General features: G+C 44.3%; 1 protein-coding gene across 1 annotated transcript in view; it reads right to left on the reverse strand.

Annotated features, from left to right (window-relative positions):
* Positions 1–12,551, reverse strand: part of GALNT10 (polypeptide N-acetylgalactosaminyltransferase 10) — a 223,359-nt gene that overhangs the window by 88,632 nt on the left and 122,176 nt on the right. The window lies entirely within an intron of this gene.

Genomic DNA, 12,551 nt, shown 5'->3' on the forward strand with positions numbered 1-12,551 from the left:
AAGAAACTGGGTCGTTTGTTCTATAGTATTTCCCACAGTCTGCATTTTGCTTCCTGCGTTGATGTGGTGTCTCTCAACATGTTCCTCTGTTTGCCCCACTTTGCCTCCTGTAAACTGGTAGGTAGCTCTAGAGGCCTGACCTAATTCAATGAGGTATTCTGGCAACCTCTTCATAGGTGCTGGTGTGAGCATTCCTTGGGAAACACATAATGTCCAGTTGTCTTTCCTTTTGTGATGTTGGTGGCCAAAGATGATTTGCATCTATATCCTTTATTTCATCAGGGGTTTGCAAAATGGTGATTTCTAATTCTATCATTCTTTCTTTACTAGCTGGAATACTTCCATGGAGAAAAACTTTACCATGTCAACTATTTGGCTACACTGAAGTATAGGAAAGATAGGCTAGGTTCTTGATTCTTAATTTACCGATTTTCAGAAGGACCTGGTTCCCTAGCATCCTCCAAAGATGGCCAATTATTTGTTTTCATTATGAACTCATAAATTTTAACATAATTAATATGTTTCAATTCAACGCTAGTATTATTCTTCTTGGTTTCCAAATAAGCCTTTTTCTTTTGGTGGTACACGGGCCTCTCACTGCCGTGGCCTCTCCAACTGCGGGGCACAGGCTCCGGACGCGCAGGCTCAGCGGCCATGGCTCACGGGCCCAGCCGCTCCGCAGCATGTGGGATCTTCCCGGACCAGGGCACGAACCCGTGTCCCCTGCATCGGCAGGCGGACTCTCAACCACTGCGCCACCAGGGAAGCCCCAAATAAGCCTATTTGTAGCCCAAGGCGGTCTTCTCAAGTTGGCTCCTAGTCCTTTGCACATGGTCAGAGTACTGACAGCTTCTTTGTTTTCTGACAAAAGGTATCAAAAGACTCTCTAGGCTCAACTTGTATGTTTCCTGCTCTAACCTGGAATCAACCATTCTGCCAAGGAACCCGGGCTCTTTAATATTATCAATATAACCATTTAGATGCTGCAATATGGGCACTAAGTGCATTCATTACTATTATGTTGGTTATGGCTTCTATGCCATTACAGTGGTCAGCAATACAAATATATTTTAATAGATATGAGTTTATGCTAAAATTTCATATATATACAATTTCATAAACATAAAATTACAGTTTTACTAAACCTTGATTTTATATTGTATCTCTTTTTTATTGATATAATTCACATATCATAAGATTCACCCTTGTAAAGTGTGTAACTCAGTCATTTTTAATATATCCACAAAGTTGTACAACCATCACCACTATCTAATTCCAGAACATTTTCATCACCCCCCAAAAGAAACTTTATATCTATTAGCAGTCACTACCCATTATCCATTGCCCCAGTCCCTACCCATTATCCACTGCCCCCAGTCCCTGGAAATCACTAATTTGTTTTCTGTTCCCATGAATTTTCCTATCCTAGACATTTTATACAAATGGAATCATATAACATGTGGCCTTTGTGTCTGGGTTCTTTCACTTAAGCATAATATTTTTAAGGTTCATTCATGTTGTAGCATGCATCAGTACCTCATCCCTTTTCATGGCTGAATAATATTCCACTGTACAAATACAACACATTTTATTTATTCATTCATCAACTGATGGACATTTGGGTTGTTTCTACCTTTTGGCTATTATGAATAATGCTGCTGTGAAAATTCATGTACAAGTTTTGGGGTAGACATATGTTTTCAATTCTCTTGGGTATATATCAAGGAGTAGAATTGCAGGCCATAAAGTAACTCCATGTTTAACTTTTTTTTTTTTTTTTTTACGGTACGCAGGCCTCTCACTGTTGTGGCCTCTCCTGTTGCGGAGCAAAGGCTCCGGATGCGCAGGCTCAGCGGCCATGGCTCGTGGGCCTAGCCGCTCCGCGGCATGTGGGATCTTCCCGGACCGGGGCACAAACCCGTGTCCCCTGCATCGGCAGGCGGACTCTCAACCACTGCACCACCAGGGAAGCCCCCATGTTTAACTTTTTAAGGAACTGCCAACTGTTTCCAAAGTGACAGCACCATTTAACATTCCCACCAACTATGTATGAGGCTTCCAATATCTCCACATGCTCACCAACTCTTGTTATTGTCCATCTTTTTGATTATAGCCATTCTAGTGGGTGTGAAGTGGTATCTTATTACAGTTTGGTTTGCATATTCCTAATGATGAATGATGTTGAGCTTATTTTCATGTGCTTATAGGCTATTTGTATATCTTCCTTGGAGAAATGACTAGTAAATATGTATTTCATTTTCATATTGTTCCTTGCTGGTGTACAGAGATATAATAGATTTTTTATATTGAGCCTGTGTCTTGCAACCTTGCTGAACTTATTAGTTCTAATAACATTTTTTTGGTGTGGATTCCTTAGGATTTTCTATACACAAGACAGTGTCATCTGCAAATAGAGATAGTTTTACTTCTTTCTTTTGAATCTAGATGCCGTTTATTTCTTCTTCTTGTCTAACTGTCTAGAAACTCCAGTATAATGTTGAATAAAAGTGGCAAGAGCAGACATCCTTGTTTTGCTCCTGACCTTAGAAGGGAAAGCTATCAATCTTTCACCATTAAATATAATGCTAATGTGCGTTTTTCATCAATGCTCTTCATCAGGTTGAGGGAACTCCCTTCTATTCTCAGTTTGTTGAATGTTTTTATCATGAAGAAGTGTTGGATCTTGTCAAATGCTTTTTCTGCATCTACTGATATAATCATATGGGTTTTGTTCTTTATCCTATTAACATAATGTATTACATTGATTGATTTTCATATATTGAACCAACCTTGCATTCCTGGGATAAATCCTATTTGGTCATGGTGTATAATCCTCCTTATATGTTGCCGAATTTGGTTTGGTAGTATTTTGCTGAGGATTTTTGCAGCTATATTCATAAGGGATATTGGCCTGTAGTTTTCTCTTCTTGTTAGGTTTTTGTCTGGTTTTACATATTCTAACACTTTTGCTAAAAATCTAGGTTCTTAACATTAACAGTTGCTTGTTTTTTTCCTATAATATATAACAGTTTCAGAAAAGCAATACTAATATTATTTCTAACAATATGATTACAGAAAATTTAAGATTCCTTTTGTTCTTCATTTCTTTCCATCTTTGGGGTATACTTCAACAGAGATATTAGGGATTTTCCCAGGGCCCAGAAAAGGGGAGCTGAGGACCAGGCAGGCCAAGAGGGAATAACAAAACTGCCTACCTTGGGACTTCCCTGGTGACGCAGTGGTTAAGAATCTGCCTGCCAATGCAAGGGACACAGGTTCAAGCCCTGGTCTGAGAAGATCCCACATGTGCAGAGCAACTAAGCCCGTGTGCCACAACTGCTAAGCCCACGTGCCACAACTACTGGAGCCCGCGTGCCTAGAGCCTGTGCTCTGCAACAAGAGAAGCCACCACAATGAGAAGCCTGCACAACGCAACTAAGAGTAGCCCCTGCTCGCGGCAACTAGAGAAAGACCGTGCGCAGCAACGAACACCCAATACAGCCAAAAATAATATATAAAATTAAATATTTAAAAATATATAATATATGTGATAAAATCATTAGAGGAATGTTAATTGCAGAATCTCGATGGTGGGAATCTCGATGAGTGTTCTGTGTGCAATTCATTCACGTTTTCTTTGACAATTTTCAGAAAGAAATGCTGGGAGGAAAAAAACGGTCAGGGTCCACGGTCTCCTTAGCTTTAAATTCTACCTCTGCTAGCGGCACCAAGGGAAACTGGGGCGTGGGACAGGGCAGGAATGAACCCATGGTGTCTGGCTGTGAGCCCAGTTACAGCTGCACGGACAGGGTGCCCCTAATTCTGGCAGTCCAGTATTGATGGGCAGACAGGTCAGTCTCTCTCTTTCCCCTTCTTTCACGTCCCCTCTTGCTCCTGCATCTGGCTGGGCTGCTTTTATCCAGGCCCCACCTCCGGGCCCTCCTCCGCCCCTTCCCCCACCTCTCTAACCCCTTTGATCATTTCAGCCAGTCTTCTGGGGGAGCCTTTCCAACTTCATTATGTCGACCTTCACAAATGAACGAAAGCACCTCTTCTCAAAAATCCCTTTCCCTTAATTTGGCTGCGTCCTCTGTGGCCAAGAAAGACAGGTAATATCTCGTTTTCTACAAGAGTTCCTGCCTTCCATCCAATTTTGCAGGAGGCTCACTCGTTGCGGCAGGGTTGGAGAGGGGGTTAGCTGTAATAAATTGCCTGGAGTCCATGGGGTGAAATACAACAGCGCTATTACGGCGCAGAGAGCCCTGGCTCTCTTGAACCCCAGAGCTGGGGCCCACAGCCTGCCACTAGATAAACAAACACCATCATGTACTAAGGGAAGCAGACGATGCGACAACAGACTAAATTCACTTCTAGATTAACCCAATCCTGGATTTAAAAATTATTCAGAACTTAAATAAAAGGCTCAGCCTTGATCATGTGCTTCTGGGGAGGCGAGGAGGGTCTACTCTTTTTCTCCCTGCTCTAACCATCCACTCATTTATTTACTAAATAAACACAAAATGGCACTTCGACTTTTGCCACAGGCACTAGTCATTAATTAGTTTGGTCCCAGCTTAGGCTACTGGTTCAAATAAAAAAATGCGTGCCATGCTGAAATGAATCTCTCCAGTATCCAGCAGGAAACTTGGCTCCACAGACTCGCCCACAGGCCACCTCCCTGTTGGGAGGCCGTGTGAAAAGCCCCATTTCTCCTCCTCCTATTAGGCCTCAGATCGCAGCAGAGGAGCCCTGGGGGTGGCAGGGAGGAAGAGGGAAGGCCGCCACCCACCCCAGTGACACCCCCATCTTAGCTGTCACCTTTAAGACCTGTCTGCATGTTGTGTCTTAAGATCTCAACACTGGACAGCAGAGTATGCTCAGTCCTTGTAAGTGTGATAACCACGAAGCATCCCTTTGCCCGATGCCTTCAGAGTGTGGTCTCCGGGACAGGGCGACTGGGGCACTGCTCCCAATGCAAAGAGGCTGGGTTTGGCTACGACCAGACGATAATAACCTCCTCCTTCCCCAATTCATCGTGCCTGATGGTTTATAGCGCACTCTCCCTTTTTTCTAAGCTGCACCAACCCCTGGGAGGGAGACAAACCTGGGAGTGCTAACCCCATTCTCCACATGAGGAAATAGAGCCCCTAGTGGAAAGTGACTTGGATCCAAGCCTCAAATCTAGAGAGTATTTACTTAAAATAATGCTTATAATATTTTTCTTGATGACAAAAGTGGTTAATTGCTCACTATGAAAGGCTGGAAAACACAGAAAGGCTAAAAGACAACCGCTAATGACTTGAACATCTTGACACCGGAGGCTGACCTCCGTGAAACATTTAGGGTATGTCTTCCTCCAAGCTCTTCTATGAACAAATATTTGTTTCTACAACACGGCACATGGCACACTGACTTGACGGCCTCCCAGTCTCCATGGGTCCCCAGATACAGAGTGGGCTCCAGAGACACTTAGAAGGGGCCTTGTGGGGGCAGGAACGGGCAGAGCGATGCCCTCACGGAAGGTCAAAGCAGGGACACCATGACATTTCCATCACATGACATCAACCTTGGTGCCCCCCTGGCTCAGTATTTCTGGCCCCAGGAGACACCATAAAGGAAGAGGCAACTGTGGTATTTCAAACCTTACGACTATGAGCTGAGTGCAAAACATCCCACCGCTTGCCCAAGCACTTCCCTTGTTATCTGGTTCACAGTCTGATGAGGTCCCAACCTCAACAGGACAAAGTTGAGTTAGATGTTCACGGCGTGAGGACCAAGAGGCACAGTCAGGGGTGCTTCCTGACACAGTTTGAAGTGGTAAAAAGAGTAGAAACAGAGTGAATGTTCATCAGTGGGGAAAGATTAAATAAATGATGAAAAATTCGAACTACAGAGTACTGATAGCAGTTAAAAAATAAGCTGGAAGATGACAATGATTATAACAGACTATATCTGTTAAGGATTTCTACTATGTTGGGCATAATAAGCACTTTCTAAGCACTTTCTATGCATTAAGTCATTTAATTGTCACAATGCTCTTATGAGGTAGGGACTATATTACTCCCATTACAATGAGGAGCAAACAAGGCAGAGAGGTCAAATAACTTGCCTTAGGTCAAACAGCTGGTAAGAGCTGGAGCCTGGATGAAACTCACCTGTCCTGTATACATAAATATTTTTATAGAGGTAATGTACTATTAATTATACAAGCAAAAAGAAGAATGAATAGATAAAAAAACAAAAACTGAGGGAACTAGGTAGGAGTCTGAAATCCTGGCTTCTGGTTTCTGCTCTGCCATGCAACATTCCAAGTCCCATTTCTTGCCAGACCCCGGGTTCCCCTTATGTCGATAAGGGAGCTGGACAAAGGGCAAGTCTGGCGTGCCTGCTCTGTATTCCTTCTCCTTCTTTTGGTAAGAGCATCCTGATTCTCCTTGGGGAATCTCCCAGCCCTCAATTTCACAGGGTTTGGCAGAGGTCCTTGCCTTGCCTTGAGGGTGGGCAAGAGAGCCTGGCTCAGCCAGAGCATCGCAGCTCCACAGCCCCCGTGGTTGGTTCAGGGATGGGCACCTGGAAATCAGAGTAAATCTTGGCTGAGACAGCTGGGAGAGAGGGAAGCTCTTTTCTGCTGAAAATGAACGTGGGAGGATAGAAGTCTGATCCGCCTGGGGCCACCATACAGACTGTTTCCTATCTTAAAATGAAGTTAGCAGAACAGAAAACAGAGCCAAGAGTTGGAGAGAGAGGTTCCTGCTGGCATCACTTAGGGACCTGGATCCAGCTCTGGCAGAAGCCATCGTCTACTCCTGGCCTTTTCAGTTATGTGAGTCAATACATTGTCTTTTCTTCAGTCAGTTTGAGTTAGGTTTCTGTCACTTGTAACTATTAAAGATTTTGCTGATATAACTGGATCATCTCTAAGCCCCATTAGTCACATGAATCTGTTTTGGAACTAAGGATGGCTTTTGAAGGACTGAGGCAGAAACTTCCCAGGTGCTCCCTCTGACCTGAAGGGGGCAGCCTCTCTCATGCTGCAGGAAGAGAACTTTGATCATTCACTGACCAGGAGAAAGTGGCCTGGGCTGAGGGCTGAGGTGGGGGGTGGGAGGCGGTAGGAGGACTCACTGGGGATTGAGCAGCCCCCAGTTGAATATTCCCTAAAGGATTCTGAGCCCTTGGGCATAAAGATGAATCGAATATACTGGCCCTTAACATGTACCCTCAGGGCTTAATGCTGGAGCACTAGAATAAGAAAGAAAAGAAGTCAAAATCAAACGGAAGCATTTCAAAAATTTTCTCTCCAAGTCAACCTTGAAAAAGAACAATCCAGTCATTTTGAAGGGAACATAAAAAAAAAAAATTAATTCCCTAACATGGGACACTATCCACAGACCAAATTGAAATGCAAGTCCAGGGACTTCCCTTGTGGTCTAGTGGATAAGACTCCCTGCTCCAATGCAGGGGGCCCAGGTTCGATCCCTGGTCGGGGGAGCTAAATCCCGCATGCATACTGCAACTAAGAGTTCACATGCTGCAACTAAGGGTCTGCATGCCACAACTAAATAGCCCGCATGCTGCAACTAAGAGTCTGCATGCCTCAACTAAGGAGCCTGCATGCTGCAACTAAGGAGCCCACATGCCGCAACTAAGACCCAGAGCAGCCAAAATAAATAAATAATAGGTATTTTTTTAAAAAAGAAGTGCAAGTCCATGAACACACCCAATATTGTATGTACCTAAGGGAGCAAGAGTGCTCTGGGCCTGGGTTCAAATCCCGACTGTGCTACTCTGCAGCTGTGAGACCTGGGGCAGCTTTCCATCCTTTGCTGAGACTCAGTTTCCTCATCTGTGAAGTGGGGATGGTAACACCAGGAGGATGACAGGAGAACTAGGTGAGAATGGACGATTAAAACAGCCACAAGGAGGGAGAAGTAGCTAGCTCCAGCCTTGCAGACAGGTAAATGTGGAGGAGAACTCACAGCAAAGAGAATGTTCCTGATTTCAATCCTCTTGGAATAAGGGATGGCCATCCCAGGAAAGGGCAAGGGGCTTCAGTAAGGGTACTTTCCAAGGTGGAAACTGTGGTAAGGGAAGGGACATGAGCTGAAGAGACCCTCAAATCCGGATTCAAATCTCACCTTTGTCACTTAGAAGTGTGTCACTTGGGGAAGGTCACAGCCTCCCTAAGCCTCAGGTTCCATGTGGGTAAAACGGGGCTATAACTCTTTCCTATTAAGGCTGTCCCAAGGAATGAATGACATACCATATGTGAATGGACCTGGTATAGCACCTGGCTCAGACATGTGAGTTTCCACCTCCCCGAGGCCACGGTGTAGGTCATTTTCCAGCAAATGGTTTAAGTTCAAAATTCTGAAATTCTCCCCTCTGTATTTTGTATAAAGGACAATTCCTTATAATACAACATTCTCAGGAAGACTATGTCTTATGGGCTCTGGAGCCCCCAAGAAGCTTAGTGGAAGTTATAAATAGCTCCAGGCTCTGGAACAAAAGGAAGAAACTGGATCTTAGTGGGCAGAGTGTGAAAAACTCCTGCCCTTCACCCTCATCATCCCTCCAGATGCAGGTTTGGGCCCTCTCCTGACATACCCGACAGCAAGCCTTTTCTCTACAGCTGAGGCTCAGCTCCCCAGCCCTTCTCTCCCGCTCTGTGGGGGATGAGACAGGCGTGGGTTTCTCTTTAACACAGTCTGGCTGGAACCAGAGGAGCCGGAAAATTAGTGTGACAACATGTGCTGAGGCTGACATCTTTTTGAAGGTCCTTTTCCATTTAGGGGAGGCTTTGCTGCACCCACCTGCTCTTCCCTCCTCTCAACAGGCAGTTAAGAGAATAACAAAGTGTATTAGTATGAATTATGCACCTCTGCACCACCAGTTCATCCCGTTTTGTGCCCCCTAACCTGTACCAGAGACGTCAGGTACAAGCAGTATTTAAAGGATCTTGGTTTGTGCAGTCTTTGCCTCTCCCTTTGAACTCACATTTTGGAAAGCCCTTTGCTCAGATCATATCCAGTTTTGAGACAGGTGTAAAAACCACAACAACAACAGCAAAAATTTTTAAAGCACACAGCAAAATCCAACAGTTTCTTCACATGGCTGTCCCACATGATAAAACTGGTCCTTCTGCAGACGTAACATGCAAAGTGTTCCATGTGCTCAAACTTTAAACACAGGCTGACAGCAGGAAGGAGGAACTCTGGTTAATCAATACGGTAGGTGAGGTCAAGAGGTCCGGAATTATCAGCATGAAATAACCACCATAAGGACCACACCTCCCGTTAGATGCCAGATGCCAGGCCAACAAGGTTAGGAGGAAATGGGCTTTAATATCAAGATTCTTCATGATTCATGACAAGAGGAGAAAAGAAGAAACTAAAATGTAAAGAAACATGTTCAAGGATGTTTTTGCCAGTGTTTCCAGAATGGAAACAACCTGTATGCCTGTCAACAGAGCAATGGTTGAATTTATGAGATTCCTGTGTAATATTATACAGCTATTAGAAATGTCTTAGAAAAGTGACCATAATATAAGCAAGAAAAACCTACCTGTAGAATAAAATACATATAGTATGACCACATTTTTGTGGGGGAAAAAAAACCCAAACCAAAAAACCCCAAACCTCTTGCTATGTCTCCATATGTTGCATAAACAAAGGCAAAGTCTACAGAATGCTAAACTGATACCATTCACTACCTGGGCAGATTCAGGGTTGCAGGTGGCTGGCTGGGTGGGGGCACTATTGATTTTGTCCCCCAGAAAGGTGTGGAGAAGGAGGCTTACAATCGGGAGGGAGTTATGTTCTAGTCTATGTCACATTGCTCCTAAGCTGAGCTGCTTCGCTTTTCTTATCATCATTCTGCCCGTGATACCATCTTAATGAAGGGAGAGAATTGATAATTGTCTTTATCTACCAGTCATTATTCTCTTTTTCCTTAAATCCTTTCGAGGGCAATACCACTTAGAAATCAAACTCATCTCTGTAACCAATTTTACTGAGGGCGATTTATCTGCTCCTGGACAAGCATATGTTACCTTCATCAGCGGGAGTGAAAGGCAACTCAAGCAGTGCCTGGGCTGTGTCCATTTATCTAGCCAACCCTGCTCGCTACGTCTGGCCCACGAACCTTCATGCACAAAGGATCCAAATGTAAAAATGTCTGCTTCCTTCCCTGTGAGGAATGGGTCTCGGTCTTGTGTGATGCAGCAGAAGGAACACAGGCTGGGGTCCAGGTGTGAGTCTCCTTTGTCTTCTACAGGCTGTGTGAACTGGAGCAAAGAACTCAGCTTCCCTGAGGTTTAGTGTATGCATCTGTAAAATGGAGCTAGTAATCCCCGTTAGACACAAACGATTTCAGAGAGGCCAGAATCACAAAAGAGTTGTGACAGAGTTTTTGTAAATGAGAAGATGATGTTGAGACATAAAGGAAAGAAAAACGTCGTCACACCAAACCTCAAAGTGGGAACAAGTGAGCTGAGGCTGTGTAGTGCTACACAACAGCTCATGTGGATGTCGAGTGCTTTTCACCCAGCGTAAATCATATGGGATACACGCCCGTTTGATTTTCAGTTGACAGGCAGCCATTTTTATGTATAAGCCATTTATCTCCGTACTTTCACCAAAAGGCTGAATTCACTGAAATCTGTTTTAAAAATTACAAGAAAAGGAGTCAATTTGAGAAAGTTTATTGGCTGCCATTTCATTTTAAGGCTTATGAGCACCTTTAAATCCCAATATTAGGTCTGATGGATCAATAACTGCTGTCTTAGAAGAAACACTGTTGCTCAGAAGAGAGAAATTTAATTTCGGAGGAGAGCCGATTGAAGTTTCCTGTAGAATCAGTGATGCTACAAAGAAACCTGGACTTTTTCCTTTCCCAGCTCACAAATCATTCAGGCTACAGCCTCCTTCTGCCCCCTGCCCCTCCCTACACAACTGCCTTGCTAACAACCTGCCAAACTAGGGAGTCTGGATCTCTCTCACCCTGAGGATCTCTGGGGCGCTAATCTTACACTCAAGCACTCCATTACAGAAGTGTCAAGTGAGCTTACTCCACCATTCAAATCAAGATAAAAAGGGTAAGAACTGCTAATACATACTAAATGTATCTTCCAAGCCTGTCACTGTTGTACAGAGGGTCTGACATACCTCCTGGCACTGTGGGGGTGGGGGGTGGGAGATGGGTGGGCACAGACTCCAGCCATTCACTCCCATTGTAGATGTTAGAAGGTGTGCACCGCCCTCACTTTGACCTGAATGTGGCACACAAACTATCATCCTGCACACCACACCACAGACCACAGCTGATCCTGGGTCAGTTTTAGATTTACTGTCTGTTATGCCTCAGACATTTTTTGCTATTCAAGGAAAGTGAGTTAATTAAAACCACAATATAATGTATAATATAATCAAAAAAGGATCCCACCACCATTTCCATTTTTCACAACACAAATGGCATCATTTATTCAACTGCCTACTTGACATCATCCTTTGGATGTTTTTAGAACATCTTAACCTTGACTGAAATACAAATCTTGATTTCCCCCAAGCCTGCTCTTCCCAAAGTCTTCGTTTCTGTAATGGCAACCCCATCTCCCCAGTCGCTCTGGCCAAAAACCTTGGCGTTATCCTTGACTCCTTTCTTTTTCTCATATCTATACTGTCTGTAAGTAAATTCTGTAGTCTCCATCTTCAAAGTATATCTAGAATGCGGCCACTGGTAATCTCTACTCCCACCGTGGTCTGAGTCTGTAATATACCCCTAACTCTTCTCCCTGTCTCTACCCTTGGCCACCTCAGTCTATTCTAACATAGCAACCAAAGGGATCCTTCGAAAGTGAAAATCGGGATCATGGCGTTCTCTGCTCAAAACCCTCCAGGGATTCCCATCTTACTCACTTTGGTAAAAGCCAAAGTCCCACCATGACCCTGACACTCCTCCAGCCTTGCTTCTCATCTCTCCTCCTGGCTCACTGGGTACCACAGCCAAGCATGATGGTCTCAGGGCCTTTGTACTTGTTTCCTCTGCCTGCAGGGCTCTTCCCCCAGTTAACTGCCTTGTTAGGCCCCTCACTTCTTCATTTCTCTGTTCACATGTCATCTTATCAGCGAAGCATTCCCTGACCACTGAAATAAAATACACCTTATTCCCATCAATTTTTTTTTTTTTGGCCGTGCCCCACGGCATGTGGGATCTTAGTTCCCCAACCAGGGATCGAACCTGCGCCCCCCTACAGTGGAAGTACGGAGTCTTAATCACTGGACTGCCAGGGAAGCCTCTCCCATCACTTTTTCTACTTCTTACTTTGCTTCTTTCTTTCCCTACATCACTGGAAAATAAATATATTAATTTGTTTGTTTATGACCTCCCCAGCCCAGTAGAATGTAAGCTCTAGGAGGGAAGGAAATTTTGCCCATTTTGTTCATTACTGTTTTCCCAGGGACTAGCCTACACTAGTAGGCTAGGAAGTAATAAACACACATGGTAGGCACCCAATAAGTATTTGCTTAATTAATGAGTGAATGACTTGCAGA

Source organism: Delphinus delphis, chromosome 3, assembly GCF_949987515.2.
Source record: "Delphinus delphis chromosome 3, mDelDel1.2, whole genome shotgun sequence".
NCBI lineage: Eukaryota > Metazoa > Chordata > Mammalia > Artiodactyla > Delphinidae > Delphinus > Delphinus delphis.